This window comes from Myodes glareolus, chromosome 3 (assembly GCF_982192425.1).
Source record: "Myodes glareolus chromosome 3, mMyoGla1.1, whole genome shotgun sequence".
In the NCBI taxonomy this organism is placed as follows: Eukaryota; Metazoa; Chordata; class Mammalia; order Rodentia; family Cricetidae; genus Myodes; species Myodes glareolus.
The window spans coordinates 70084668-70100351 of NC_142028.1; the positions used below are offsets into that span (position 1 = coordinate 70084668).

The 15684-nt window shown below is 51.0% G+C and overlaps 1 long non-coding RNA gene across 7 annotated transcripts in view; it reads left to right on the plus strand.

Moving 5' to 3' along the window:
- LOC125400423 (uncharacterized) overlaps positions 1–15684 on the plus strand; it is a 128849-nt gene that overhangs the window by 75316 nt on the left and 37849 nt on the right. For 3 of the 7 annotated variants that reach the window (XR_015737498.1, XR_015737495.1, XR_015737499.1), the window contains one exon: positions 3783–3908. The exons of the other annotated variants lie outside the window; for them this stretch is intronic. This is a non-coding gene — a long non-coding RNA (uncharacterized LOC125400423). The remainder of the gene's footprint in view (positions 1–3782; positions 3909–15684) is intronic. 7 annotated transcript variants of the gene reach the window in all.

The following is a 15684-nucleotide window of genomic DNA, read 5'->3' on the forward strand; positions in this document are numbered from 1 at the left end:
AGATGAAAATGATATGGCTTCAAAGTTACTTCCTTAATATATTCAGAAAATAACAAGAGAGAATTCTCTGCTATGATCCTTAATTAAACCAGAGCCTCCACCTCCCAGGCAAAACAGGCTCTGTGCTCCAGGTGTGGGGAACAAAGGCACCCCTGGCCCGAGTCTCCTAGTGGCTGCCCTGGGGTCTTCCCTAGTCAGTCTGCCACTTAGCCTGCAGCAGCATTGGCCAAGGTGGGCAGTGGATGGGACTCCTCCCACTGCAGGGGCCCCTCAGATCCAGAGCCACCCTAGAGTCACCTTCCATCCTGTTGATGACCCAAATCCACAGACTTAGCAGGCAGAGGTTCAAACTGGAGTCTCAGGGCATCTTTAAATATGGAACATATGGGTCTAGGTCGGGGCAGCGCTGAGATCAGCCAATGAAAGCTCGTCCAGGGACTTTGGAGAAGATGAGACAGGGTTGCATTAAGGTCGCTTCCTTAATTTACCCAGAGGAACATTGGAGTCATTGGGAAGGAGGCTGTGGTGGCTTTTGAGTCCAAAAGAGCGTAGGAAGGGGGACAGAAGTAGGGGAGAGGAATGTCACAGCTGGGGTCAGAGTGCCAAAGCCTGGAGAGACAACAGGACACGTGTCCTCAGTTTCTATTTTCCTCCCCCCCCCCCTTTAGGCACAGCACATGGTGGGCTGTCCTGGAAGCTGGAGGTCAGGGTAACATACTCGTAGGTGAGACTCCTGGGACACAGGCAAAACAGAAAATGAATGTCAGAACAGAGTAAGGAAGCAGGGAATAGTTAGCTCAAGGTGCTGGGAAGCACCCCCTTCCCTTCTCCTACTTCTTCCTGGTCATTCCCCACAACAGTCCTGGGTACCTGCTCCTGTCTCTTGGAGGAAACCAGCTCAGAGAGGTTATGTGGTAGACTTGAAATCACAGTTAGGATGCCAGGGATTCAAATTTTGTTTTGTCTCTCTCCAAATTCTCCCTCCTCTGCCTAAAGTCTTGGTGATGAAAGAGTTGGTCTGAGTAGGTGTGATGAAGCAAGTTCTGGTGTGACTGAGCCGTGCCTGGGAGCGTCTCCAAGGTCACAAGGCAAGGGAGGCCTTCCTGCTGCTCCTGAGGGAAGGATATAGGGTACCTTCTGCTCTCCAGAGACTAGACAAGAGTCAATCTTAGGACCCAAATGTCTGCTGAAACCATATATGCTCGGGATCTGATGCATCCGGAGCTAGAAAAGATGTCTACAGCATGGACCTAGAATGGAAGGAACCCCTCCTTCCAGGGACTTCTCCTTCTCTCTCTGTCCCTCTTTTGGTTTTTTTGAGACAGGATTTCTCTGTGTAGCTTTGGTGCCTGTCCTGGAGCTTGCTCTGTAGACCAAGCTGGTCTTGAACTCACAGAGATATCCATCTGCTTCTGCCTCCCGAGTGTTGGGATTACAGGCGTGCATTACCGCCTGACTGGGTACTTTTCCTGTTGGGACCATCTGGACTTTCCATTGCAGGGGTGCCTGTGGGTGATATTTGCCCATCTCGTTACCCTTCACCACCAGGAAGTTTCCCATCTGCTGAACAGTGTAGCCAGGGGTTGAGGATGCAAGGGGAAGTTGACTGGGGTTTTTGAAGGGTCTCCTGATGCCCCAAATTCTAACGTAGCAGAGCGTAGAGAGTTAGAGGCCTGGGTCTTGAGGCTGCAGTTGAAGAGAGCCCCAAAAGGCAAAAAAACATCATGTTCTGAGGGTTAGGGAGGCTGGTGTGGGAACAAGTGGTGTCTGTGGGCATCTGAATATATGACTATAGGTGTGCGAGTGTCTGTGTGTGTGGAGAGAGAGAGAAAGAGAGAGAGAGAGAGAGAAGGGGGATGTGGGGGAGGAGAGAACTGTGAAGGTGATCAGGGGTCCAAGTGAAAGGAAATGGGGCGTGGATGGACCACACCAGACGATGACAGAAATGATGGCAATCGGCTTGAATTTATATAACACTGGATGCCAAGCCTCTTCTATATTAATTAAAAAACATTTGTTTTTATTTTCTGCATATGAGTGTTTTGCCTGAATGTATGTATGTGTATCATGTGTGTGCCTGGTGCCCACAGAGACCAGAGAAGGGCATTGGATCCCTGCAGTCACAGTTGTGAGCAGTCATGTAAATGCTGGGAATTGAGCCCAGGTCCTCTGCAAGAGCAGCCAGTGCTCTTAGCTGCCGACTTATCTCTCCAGCCCCATGTTCCAAAGTTGTTGTATGTATTAACTATTAACTTCAGATATTATTAGCCTATTTTACATAGAGTGGAACTGGGGCCTAGGGAACTACAATTTGGGCGCAGGCCCAATTCTTGTTTTTTTGAGATAGGGTCTTTTATAGCTCAGTCTGGCCTCAAACTCACTATGTAGCTGAAGATGACCTTGAACCCCGATCTTTGTTTCCATCTCCTGAGTGTGAGGTTTTAGGCATGTATCACGGTGCCCTAGTTTATGTGATTCTCGAGAGCCAGCCTAGGGCTTCGTGCCTGCTGGATGTAGTGGTTTGAATAATAGAACCCCATAGGCTCATATATTCCCGTGCTTAGACACCAGGAAGTGGAGCTATTTCAAAGGATTAGAAGGATTAGGAGGTGTGGCCTTGTTGGAAGAAATGTCACTGGGGGTTGACTTTGAGGCCTCAGAATCCCATGTCAAGCTTAGTGTCCTTCTCTGGCCTGCAGCTCAGAATGTGACTCTCAGGTACTGCTCCAGTGCCGTGTGTGCTGCCGTGCTCCCCACCATGATGATAACAGACTAAACTGTAAGCAAGTCCCCCAATTAAATGCTTTCTTTTGTGAGAATTGCCAGGGTCATGGTGTCTCGTCAAAGCCATAGAACGATAACTAGGACACTAGACAAGTATGTTACTGATTGAGCCCCATCCACAGTCCCCTAGTCCCAAATCTTAGTCACTGAAAAGCTCTGCCTCTTTGCTCTGGGTTGGGTGGGGGGCTCTGGTCTCATGACTCTAGGAGGGGCGGCTCTGATCTTGCACTCTCGCTGGGGCCTCCTGGAACCACACTTTCCTGCCAGCTTCCTGTTGCTTGCCCTTTGTTCTCCGTAGGTCTCTTGAGGGGGATGAGAAACTGATTCCTCGAAGCCCAAGTACCAAGCAGTCTGTCCTGCCAGTGCCCAAACAGAGAGACTCTGAAGGAGCTTGGGGTTGGGAGGGCCGCTTCCCCTGGTGATTAGTATATGGGATGCACAGGTGTGAGGCACGGTAGTGTGAGGGGTGGTTTGTCTGTAGGAGGAAGTTGCTAGCCGGTAGCACAAGAAGGGGAGCATCAGGGTGACATAGGATCCCAAGGAGGTCCGCTGGCTGCCTGTGGATTATAGTAGGGAGGCAAGAGTGAGGTAGATCAGCAAGTAGTAAGATGGGATAGTTCTTGGGCAGAAGGTGACGCAAATGACCCAGCTGGACTGGGCCTGGTAGCTGAAGTGGAGATGCAATCCTAGTGGCAGAAGCCTTGGCATCAAGGGACAGATGGCATGGTGGGCAGAGAGGAAGGAACCACAGAGGATGCCTTCTGGGGTACTTGGGTAAATGGGTGATACGAGGGTTGGCCCATGGCTGTGGTGGCCGAGACATGGTTGTCTAGAGGGACCACAGATACACTGACATGAAGGTAAGTTTGAATTCCTTTGTGTGTGTATGCAAGTGCACATGTGTGCCTATACATGTGTGTAGAATGTACATGGAGGTCAACCTTGAGTGTTGTTAGGTGTCACCTCCTCTCCCCATCCCATTCTTGTTTTGGAGACAGGATCTCTCACCGGCTTGAAGATTGCCATAGGCTGTGCTGGCTGGCCAGTGAGCTCCAGGAGCCCCTTGGTTTCCGTCTCCCCAGTGCTGGGGTTACCGGTGCAGACTGCTGTGTCTGGCTTTTACGGTAGGTTCTGGGGAACCAAATTCAGCACCCCACCCCTCTCGCCTATGAGGCAAGCACTTTACCCACTGAGCTGTCTCCCCAGCCCTCCCCCTCCTTTTTTTGTATTTTTGAGACAGGGTTTCTCTGTGTGGCTTTGAAGCCTGTTCTGGAACTTGCTTTGTAGACCAGGCTGGCCTCGAACTCAAGGAGATCCACCTGCCTCTGTCTCCCGAGTGCTGGGATTAAAGGCGTGCACCACCATTGCCAGGTCTACCTTTTATATTTTTGAGATCAGGTTTTACTCCCTAGCCTAGACTGACTGGAACTCATTGCACTGCAGCTCAGGCTAGCCCCAAACTCAGGCTAGCACTCTTCCTGTCTCGGTCTTTCTCATGCTAGGGTGACAGGCTAATTCCATTGAGCTGACTAGGAAAAATTCAGACAGGGGCATCTTTATTTTCTATGTTCCAATACCACAGAAGCTCTAGGGCAGAGCAGTTAGAGCTTCCATTCTTCAGTGAGAGCTCAAATCCCCACTGCACACTCTGGGCCTTAGTTTCCTGTGGTAACAGGGCTCACTGCAGCACACACTCCCTGGGCTTATTGTGCAATGTGAAGTGGACAGCAGTGTTGACCCCTGCAGGTGGGCAGGGGACAGGGGGTGGCTCTGGCATTGGAAACAATGCCTCTTTGCTTGTTTCCAATAGGGGACACAGTCATATTTTTGGAATTAGGGGACTTGTTAAGAAGGAAAGGGGAGACCTTTCTGGGCCAGGAAGGGGTGCCCATGAACCCTTTTGTATCTCAGGATCTTCTTTTCCCAATCCTCAAGACCCCTAGCTCTCCCCTGAAATTCCAGGATAAGACAGCAAAGAATCTCACACCTTTGCCCGGAGACAGGAGCTTTCCCAGATGAGGTGAGCACCTGCATTTTTCAGCCTTCCCCTTTGGCCAGGTAGTACCACCCCAGCCCTTCTCCTGCCAGGGCTGACCTCAGCATCAGTCTGAGGGTCTGGGCATTCACCCCTTCCCAGCCTTTGCCTCTTCACTCTGCAAAGTCCCAGCAGGGTTTCTGGAGCGAAGCGGGCAGTGCTGCAGTCGAGCTAGGAGAGAGCCATATAAAGCCTGAGAGGTCAGGAGTCAGAGGTCAGGAGTCAGCTCCCTGGCCTGAGCTCCCTCTTACCCCAACCGCGACTCTGAGAGTTTTTTGACAGCAGCACGGATGACTTCGGTGTAGTTTCTGTGGTTTAATAAGCTACAAAACCGACATTATTTTAAGCCAATCTGGATATAGCACAAAAACTCTCACCCCGTCTGTTCTGTGAAACTCAGATACCCTGACGAGAACACAGCTCACAACCAACTAATACAATATTCTACTGGGCACGCTGTCAGCGGGCCCCACGCGGGCGCCGGCTCCCCGGAGGCCAGCACAGCCGCCGCACCGCAGGCCGGAGCAGGGAAGCGCGGCCCGGGCGCCGCGCAGGAGGAGGACCCGGGGGGTTGCCTCTCTGGGGTGCCACGGGTCTTTTCTGCGTGGCCGGGGACCGGCCGCACCAGCCCCTCGCTCCCCGCCCCCTGCCCGGGGACGAGGGAGGAGAGGAGAGAGAGGAGGGGAGGAGAGGCGCGTTCTGGCCTGCTGACAGCAGCTCTACTCCCACAACCCGCATATGTCTGATTCCGAAGCAGGGAAGTGTGTCCAACACACCCAATGCAAAGACAGGTTGTTGAATATTTTTTCTCTCATCACTAAAAAGGATTCCCTGCTGGGTGCAATCAAGATCCATAAACTCGCGGCTCGAGTCGGTGTGAAAGCAGCGCTCCAGCCCAGACTCCCTCGCTGGCGCTAAATGCAGGCTCCGGGCGGGCGGGCGGAGATGCGCAGACATCCGCTTGCAGTCTGGCCTTGCGACCGGCAGTTCCCGGCACATTAGGCAGTGCGCTTATTTTGGGCTACGCTTCAGTGGATTAACTTTACAGCATAAAGTTTCGCGGTGCGGGTATGGTCTCTGTGCCCCCTTCCCTTCTTTTTCCATGCAGAGCCTGGGGAAAGTGAAGAGACCTAGTAGGGTTGTTGGCGGCCTCTGAGGGGTCAGGCAAGCCGGGCAGGTGGTTCCCTGCTGACCTCTGGCCCCCTGGGGGAAGTACACAGTTGCTGACCTAGCCTGTTTCTGGGCTTGTAAGATGCTCTTGTCCCCTGACTGAGAACATCAGCTTGCCGGCTTTGGCTTTGAAGATTTTGCACCCATCTCTGGTGAGGTTGAGGGGTGGGGGTGGCCCTCTGGGTCGCAAGCTCAGGATCCCCTCCCCCTCATTGTCCAAGTGGGCTTCTGGCTCCTACTCACACCAGGGTCGGGAGGTCAGGACACGTCTGGGAGCCTGGAATCCTATTGTTCATATAAAGACATTCTGCTTTCTTTTCCTCCTGGATTGTTCCCTGCCCCCAGAGGGGAGACTGAGGCAGTAAGACATTAGCAGATGTCTCTTCTGGGTTATGGGAGCACACTAAGGGCATTGAGAAGATCTGAGAGGTGTGAATGACAGAAGCACCCCATTTCTTTCTGCTGTTTGGGGAGGGCAGAGACCAGAATTCTTGTAGAAAAGACAGGCTCCCTCTCCTCTCCCCCTCCAAACTCTCTGGGACCATCCTCTGGCCTTAGGTTTTTCATGGATTAAGGGACAAGTGTCATCTCCAAAACAGTCTGCTCAATCCTAGCACCCTATTTTTTGGGGGGGGGGGTGTAGCACATAGTGTATCATTCCAAATCAGAATGAGCTTCAGTTGTAGTAGGTGGAAGGAGGCACTCTGTGTGGTGTACAATCTACTATACAGCACTTATTTATCCAAGAAGGATCACTGGCGCTGACTTGGTGCAAGTTATTAGATATGACTGTAGGGGACCCAGAGTTCCCACCTAGGAGGAGGGAACGGCTTCCCATTCAGTCATCCATTTGTCCATTTGTTAGGGATGACTATGGGCCAGGCACAGTGTTTAGGCACCAAATGAGAGCAGATGGAGTTTGAATGTAGGGCGAAGTGGGACAAGGGGGGAGAGGCAACACTGCCTAGGTCCTGTCCTGGCTCTGAGCCAGAGCTGAGTCCCCTCTCTGGCCTGTGTCCTTCTGCGCCTTCCACTGCTTGCAAGAGACCCCAGGGAGAATTCTGCTTGGAACATCGCACACCAATGAGAAAATAAATGACAAGAAAGGAAATGTAAAAGTGGTTTGGGGGAGCCCTGGACTGAAAAACCCTCTTCTCCTCACTCATGAATCATAAATCATTCTTGTACCCCCCCACCCCCACCCCACAGATCAGCACATTGCAAAGACAGGTTGTTGAATATTTCTCTCTCATCACTAAGAAGGCCTCCCTGCTGGGTGTAATCAAGAACCATAAACCCTCCTTGCTGCAGTGTTGCCGAGTCGTGTGAATCGGGCCCGCTCAGCTGCCCTCAATTCAGACAGCTCTGGCTGGCTGACAGTGCAGGCTGCTTTTCCCAGTGCACTGGAAAGGTCCAGAGCAAGTGGGGTGCCTGGGACTCCTTATGTCTCTACCATCGGCCGTATGGCAGTCTGGGGTGGGACTCAGGGCATCTTTCCACAAAGGTCAGGTGGAGGAGTCTGGGCATTGACACATGCTATGGGCATGCCCTTGGCCCTCTCTGTATGTCCTCAGGTCCCCAGGGAGAGGAGAAAGAAGTCAGAATGAGACCTGGTGGGTTGCCTGTAGTGGGCTGCCTGATTAGATGACATGGCTTCTCTCTGGTTTCCAGAATTGTTTGCTCCAATATGTTTTTCAGAATCGCAGAATTGTTTGTTCCAGTATGGGAGAGCGTAAGGACCTAGTATTGCCCCAGAGGGCGGGGGTGGAGCTGGAAGTTGGGGCGGTTGACATGAGAAGACAGAGTTGGGGAGAGGCACCCGGGAAGATGACTGCTTAGTCACAAAAAGCATCATCTGTTCTTTGGAAACCCGCTAGCAGAACCTGATTAGTCTTCAGATGACACTGCGGGTTGGAGGAAGCCTGTCCCATCTTTCCTTGGTTTTCTATCTCTGATGTGACACTCTGCAGTGTCACCACCATTGCCTAGACCCTTGGTTCAGACCACTTTTCTTCCCCGACTCACGACATGGCCCTCAATACCTCATTCAGAATTGACCCTCACAGTCAGCCAGCAAACCTCAGAAGACACCACAATAGAGCAAATATACCTTGCGTTTCCTTGCCTCGGGGCCTTTGAGTTCAGTCCCCACCCACTGGCTTTGCTCACTTTTCCATCTATTCCTAGCAAGCTCCTATCTGTGTTTCAAGGACCAGTGGAAAAGTCCCCTGTTCCAAAGAGACTTTACAGGGTCAGGTTCAAGTGTGCTCCTTGGGCAGTCATGCAGTTTGGGCCTGTATTATGATCCTAGTGCCAGGGAGTGCTCCCCTTCTGCTGGACAGGTGCTCCACCATTAGGACTTCAGCTGAATGATTCCGCTCTGGGCACCCAGAGCCCAGCGCTTACTTTGTTGGGATGAGCAAGACTTAAACTTCGATCACCAGGCTTCAACACCACTCTCTCCTGTTGCCCTGGGTGGGAGAGTGTACCCTGATTTCCACAGACCAATTAATTGCGGGCGTGTCTTTTGAACTCCGAGGTGTGCAGGGTGGCCCTGCTTCCTCTGACACTCCAGGCTCTAAGTGGGAGTGGCCGAAGCTCTTTAGTACTGGATTTAGATTTTTGGTAAGGTGGCTGATGCATGGTGTCTACAGGGTTGTGTTGTGGGGCTTCCTAGGGAAATGGCGGAGAGAGTCTCTGTGCGGATGGGTGTCAGGGGAGCATTTTAAATGCAGTGCTTTTGTGGGGTTGGAGGGGCCTTTCTGCTGAAGCTGGGAAGGGCAGATTTGTAGTCTTGATTTCAGGGTTGGCGTTCAGTGTAGGGCATGTAGCTGATGGGGAGCTCACCTCCTAATGTGTCAAATCCTATAGCTCTCCAGGAGACAAAAGGGCAGTGTCGGTCTTGAGGCTGCCTCCTCTACCTCTCTGGGGAGGCTGGGAGCAGGAACTCAGCTAAAGCGAGGGCTTCCTCTCAGGCAGAGAGCAAGCTGCCCTCCGCCTCTGCAGAGGGGATATTGCCCAGCTTCAGGGCTCCCATAACTCTTTCAAGACAATCACTTTATTTGTATGAGTTTGTTTTAAAAAACCCGCAGACGATCCACCCAGGGACCTCTCCGACCGCCTCGGCTTGATTCTCTCCTCTCCTTCGAGTCCATAACTCTTAGTCTTTCGATTCTCCCAGTCCACAAACTATAAAAATCTTATTTCTATAAGGTCTTTTATGGTTACCAAGATAGTCAATAGTGTCATTTTCATTCATATCATTCTGCAGGGAAGTTAGAGGAAACGAAGCAGACAGAGGAGAGCTATAAATAAGGTTCAGCTACACAGGGCCCCAAGCGGATCCCACTGCGTTCCTTTAGAACGACTCATGCATAGAATACACGCACTCCATACACAGACGCACACAGATATGCACACGGTGCCCACTCATACCTAGAGACAGGTGCACACAGGTTCAACCATGCACATAGACAATGGCTTTGCCCCTTGGCAAGACCTGTATGCATGCTGTTTGCATGCATGCACCGTGCTTGTGTGCATGTGCACGCGCATACACACACACACACACAGACACATACACACACACAACTTGGTAAATATTAGAAAGAAAAAAAATCTGTTCTGGAACTTGCCTGGCTTTGAAGAGCCGAAAGCAGACAGTAGCACTTGCTGTGGCAAGATGGGGGGAGCGAGGCAGGCCAGCCTAAAAACACATTCCAAAGCCATGAGGCACAGGGCTGGGCACCCAGCCACCCATGAGCTCATGTGTAGGGAGATTCAGAATTCCCACTGACACAGGAGTCTGAGCCCCTCTGGGGATGTTATGGCCACTCTCCGGGCCCCTTCTCTCAGTTTTGTTGGTGTCTTCTGAAGGCCAGACCCCTCATTCTTGGAGGATAGCTAAGCTAGCTTTTTGATTCCTGTTTGTGCCCGGCTGACACACTACTGAAGCTGTATACAGCCTTGAGGCCAGTGACTTTGCCCAACAGAGAGAAGGGGTGGTATAAAGTGGAGGAGAAGGGGACACTTAGACTGAGCCAAGCAAAGATAGAGGGAGCTGATCCAGGCCCTGAGGAGGACTTTGAAGACTCCCTCAGGAACACACACTAGCCCCCATAGAGAAGAGTGTGGGTGAGGGGAAGGGCTGTGGGGTTCATTGGTTACTCTTTTATCATTTTTTTCTTCAGGGGTGGAGTGGGGACGTGGTTTTGAGATAGAGTCTCTGTGTTCCCTGGCTGTCCAGGAACTCACTATGCAGACCAGGCTGACTTTGAACTCCTGCCTTTGCCTCTGGAGTGATGGGATTAAAGATGTGTACCACCATCTCCTTGCTCTTGCTATAATTTTTTTTTATTTTAATTTTGTCTTTGTGTTATTTGATGCCGGAACCTAGGCTCCTACGTATGTTAGGTAAGTGATCTATCAGCGAGCCACACTCCCAGGCCCAAAACTGTCTCATTGGTTAGGTGCACAACGGAAGGACCGGCCACTGAGTCAGGGGGCTGAGTTCACACTGTTACCTGGTATGGAAGCAGGCAGACACCCTTTTGGTCTCTGAATGCTTTTACTTCAGGTAATAATGGGAGGAAGAAACTTCCAGGCCTTTCCTAGTTTGGGAAATAGCTACACCACAGGGGTCTACTGAGTCTCCCCATCTGCACAGTGAGGGCAGGGAGTTCTGGCTGTTAGCTACATTGCAGGAGCTCTGCAGCTCAGGAGTACCCAGGCGCTTCTTCGGAGAGTGGCAGGTTAGAAGCTTGCAAGAAATAGAACCCATCAGGTTCCGGAGACCATGAGAAAGCTACACTTCCGGTTTTCTCCTCCCTCCACACTATTTAGCTCCCTCCCTTTCAACACTGAAGCTTACATGAAGCCTGGGGCCCTGAGCTCAGGGGCCTGGAATTCCTCTATCCCCCTCTGCCTTCTACAAGGGAACTATTAATCGTAATTTAAGTCTCCCGAGTTAAAAGCGGCATGTAGATTCAGAGATTCTTTCATGCCAATTACACATCGTTTCTGGCTGCACATTAGTGCCAGGCTTTATCTGTTGTTCCGGGGGAATTGCTTACCGGCCGGAGCTCTGTGTCTCACGCAGATTGCTCCCTGTTTCTGTTTAATGGCAAAGGGAGAGTTAACTCTCGGCCCTCCGGAGCTGTGTCAGGAGTTTCCCCACGCAGCCAGACACAGCAGCTCAGGGGAGCAGACGGGCATTTGGGAGTTGCAGGCACCTTTGTGTTCTAGAGCTATTTGTACAAGGCTTTAAGGGGACTCGTGTGGTTCAGGGCAGCCAAGAGGGCATGTTGCTGTTCTAAATACTAGCAGCTACTAATTGCTTACTCTACACATTCCATAACAATGGGAGGCTGTTGTGTGCCAGGCTCTAGGCTGGCATCATCTCCTTCTTCACATTGCAAGGTGCTGGATCTTCATGGGCACACAGACACACACACAGACACATACACACAGACACACATGCACACACACACACAGACAGACAGCCACACACAGCCACACACAGACACATGCACACACAGACACACATGCACACCCATGCACACGCACACACAGCTTTGAACTCTCATCTCGCTCACAGATGTGCATACAGTTGGTCACTTTTCACAGCCACTATGTGTCTGCTTGTTCCCCCGCACAGAGTAAGGAGGCCACATGCATTTGGTCTTGAGATGTCAGGGGACGGGATTATAGAATCAGGTCCCCCCTGATATTGAGCCTCCAGTGTTTCCAACTTTTGCTGTGCCCCCAAACCCCATCTGTCATTCCCAATTGGAACGATAGCCTACTTTGTCTATCCCAGAGCTGGGCAATGCTCTGGTGTTACTCTATAAATCTTAAGTACAACATGTCTACATCAGGGTCCCTCTAAACCTTCTTCAGGGGCATCTCTCTGAGGTCTTGGCAAGTCTTTCTATCTCAGGACAAGAAAAGCGTCACAGTCGTTCTTGGCTCCTGTGTTTTCTTCACTTCCTGCACCCAGCTGTTGGCCAAACATGGCTGTACTTAAAAAACATACCTCTGATCACCTTTACCACCATCACTGCCATCCTGGTGCACCTCACCATCCCGGTGCACCTCACCATCCTGGTGCACCTCACCTGGCTTGCTGCACTGACTTATAATAAGCACACTGCCCTGTTCAGCCCTTTGTCTCTACATAGAAGTCCGGGGAGGTCTAACTCTGGACCAGGTCCTCTGCCCAGATCTGAGGACCTTATAATGGCCTGCTAGTTCTTATGTGCTCTGTTCTGTGTCACCCATCCCATTACTGGCCTCTCCTGGTCTCCCCTCCCTCTGCCTGGGTTGCTTCCCCACCAGGTTTCCACTTGGGTAACTCCCTTGCATCCACCTTCAAGACTTTGCTCAAATATCACTTCTTAATGAGGTTGCCTTAAATATCTTCTTTGATTTCACAGCCTGCTGCCCTTTTGGGCCCCGCCCTCCTAATCCTTCTCCTCCTGCAGATTTTCTCCTTTTGTTTTTCCCCTCTTCCTCTTCTAGACGATACCCTTCCCATAGCAGGTTGGAAGCACGGGGAGACTGTGGTAGAGAATGTTCCTTGGTGGAAGTTTCCTGGCAAAGGTTCTCAGACCTGCGAGGAGTGAAGGAAGCAGCCTAGGGCAGAAGATAAGTTGACGTGTGATGTCGTCACAACCAAGACTGTAGCTCATCCCAAGGGACCTGGGAGCCAGGGTAGCTCTGGAAGACCTTTGCTTCTCTACTGGCTAGACATTGGACATAGGTGCTTCTAGGGCAGGGTGTGAGCTTAGGTGTAGGAGCTTTTCAGATCAGTTTTGCAGAAAGACAGTGCCGAATGTTCCAGCCATCAATATTCTCCACGACTAGGGTGAAGGAGTCTCAGCTCTGAAGTGGGGAACTGGGGCAGACCAAAGAATCCATTATACATTTAAACATATACGGCCAAATGAGTGTGGACGTATTCCGTTCGTTACTAACCCACCTCTCCTACTGTTGAGGGAGTTACTTGAAAGAACGGCTGTCCGAAGCCACAGCTGCGTGAAGCTTCACAAGTGCTTGGAATAGTAGATTCTCCATAAATGTTTCCCAGATGAATGAATGAACCGGTTCAGTTCTCAATGTCTCCTATTTGTCTCTGTCACCAACTTAACTCGACTCTTGGTCCCAGTTCTGACACCAACCAGTTGTACAAACCATAGACAAATGGTCTAGCTTCTTGGGGCCTCTGCTTCTTCTCCAGTGAAATGGGCAAGCAGGCATTGTTCTCACAGCGGTTAGAGAGGAGGAACTTGTAAACACAGCTGGTGCCCAATAACTGTTAGTTGCTATTGGTGAGGTCGCCCTTGCTTCCCGAGTTCTGATCAGAGCTGGGACTCTAGCTAGCATACCCGAAGGCAGCAGGTTACAGGGAGATGTGGTATTCAGATGTATAATCTGCAGCCATCAGTTTTTGGCTAATGAGGGCAGAGATCTGCTCACCAGCCTGTGGCTGGAGTTCTGCTTTGGGAAAACTTGGTATGCACCTGGGTGTGTACATGTGTCTGTATACATTTTGCACATGGGAGAATGCAAATACAAGCAATGTTCAAAGCTGTATACCTTGTTTTGAGACAGGGTCCCACTATGTAGCCCTGGCTGACCTAGAACTCACTACATAAGACCAGGCTGACTTTGAACTCACAGAGATCTTCCTGCTTCTGCTTCCCAAGTGCTGACTTTAGAGGTGTGTGCCACCATGCCTGGCAAAGCTGCACTTCTAAAAGGAAACAACTTATCTTAGGCACTAAGTTTACTCCAGCAGCCATCCTTGAGCAGAGACTAGAATGGCCAAGAGGGCTGGGTGGTGGTGGCACACACCTTTAATCCCAGCACTTGGAGGCAAAGACAGGCGGATCTCTGTGAGTTCGAGCTCAGCCTGGTCTACAGAGCTAGTTCCAGGACAGACGCCAAAGCTACTGAGACACTGTCTTGGAAAACAAAACAAAACAAAAAACCAAATAACAAACAAACAGAAAAAGCCTGGCCACAGGGGTCATCTTTCCTCCCACTTCTCCTTCACCCCTACACGAGCTTCCTCCCACTTATATCCTCCTGCCAAAGTCTCTTGTGACTCTTTTGTGACCAGACCCAGCAGAGATGGGTCTGCCCTCAGGAGTAATACCAACCACCAGTCTCCATCTTGAGTTCACAGTAGGGGTTGTGGAGGACTTTGTGGTTTAGTTCCCAGTGGTGGCATTGGTGGCCCATAGCATTCAGTGGTGGCTCTCCCAGAAGTGCCCTTGGGCAGATGGAACTGCCTCTCCTGGAGTTTATGTTCCTCCCTGGAGGCAGTTCCAATTCACTGGCTGATTGTTTACTCTTGCCTCGGGCTGGTGCATCTCTGAAGTGCCTTACCCGCTCTAGAACATTTCAAGTGAGTGCCACCTGTGCCGCACGCGCAGGCGCATGCACACACACAGGGATCAAGGGCTCGCTCAGCCCAGTCCTGCTTTCTCGCTGTTTTTGCTAATGTTCCTGCTCTTGCTCTCCAGTAAGTCCTCTGCATGCAAATCTCCATCTTTGATCTATTTCTAGGGAACCTGACCTACTACTACAGTTGGTGCTGGGAGTGGTTCCTAGGAAACGGACTCTAAAATGGGAATCTGAGCTGGATTATCCACCGGCCCGTTGGTAACGAGAGCCGGAGAGCCCGTCTCTGGTGGTGGGTGGAGGTTCTAATGGCCCCTGACTGACTTTAGCAGTGCAATTGTTAAAACTTTTAGCAGTGGTGAAGGCGGATGGGAAACTGGTGGGAGGCACTGTGCTGGTGGCTAGCCTCTCAGACTTGGGCTTCTCAGAGGAGGGAGCGATCATAAAGTCTATAGAATCAGATGATTGTGGCCGGGGGAAAAAACAATGGAAGGCTGAGGCAATTCATCACTATTTTTTTTTAATTCAAAATTAAGTTCTTTTTATGTGTCTGGTTATGTTGCCTGCATTTACGTCTGTGTACCACATGTGTAAGCGCCCATGGTGGCAAGAAGAGGGTGTCAGATTCTCTAGGACTGGAGTTATAGACAATTGGGAGTCACCATGTTAGTGCCGGGAACTGAACCCCAGGTTTGCTGGAAGGATAACAAGTGTGCTTAACCGCTGAGCCATCTCTCTAGTTCCTCATCGCTAATTTTACAGTGAACTGTAAAGGTGGGAGTGCTTCCTGGCCATCAGAAAAAAAAAATGATGTTTTCTACAGTTGGAGGGTAGAAGAACAGATTTTAACTCAGGATCACAGTAGAGGATTTCCAAAGAAAACAGAATTCTCAACGTAGAAAGTCTGCTGAGTTTTGATTAGTCAGGGTTTGGTTGGAGGTCCCGTTACTTAGGACAGAGACATTTGAATTGAGTCCCCTAACTACCTTGACACTCTAGGTCACCTAGGTGGTAGATGACCCTCGCCTTCCCAGTAAAGGCTGTAGTTTTCCTGTGTATAAGAATGACCCAGGGGACTTTCAAGACTCTGTTTCAGTTGCACCATGTAGCAGCCGTGACACAGCTAGCCACCAGACCCATAGCGCGGATGGGGCTGCAATATAACCTGGCTGCCGCGGAAGAAGAGGATGCAGGGCTCAGGCAGTGACCCCCAGCAGGAGCAGGAAGCTGCCTTCTCTCTAGCATCCTTGCCAGGCTCCCTGCTTCCGGTCTCACCTTTACTGGTCCAC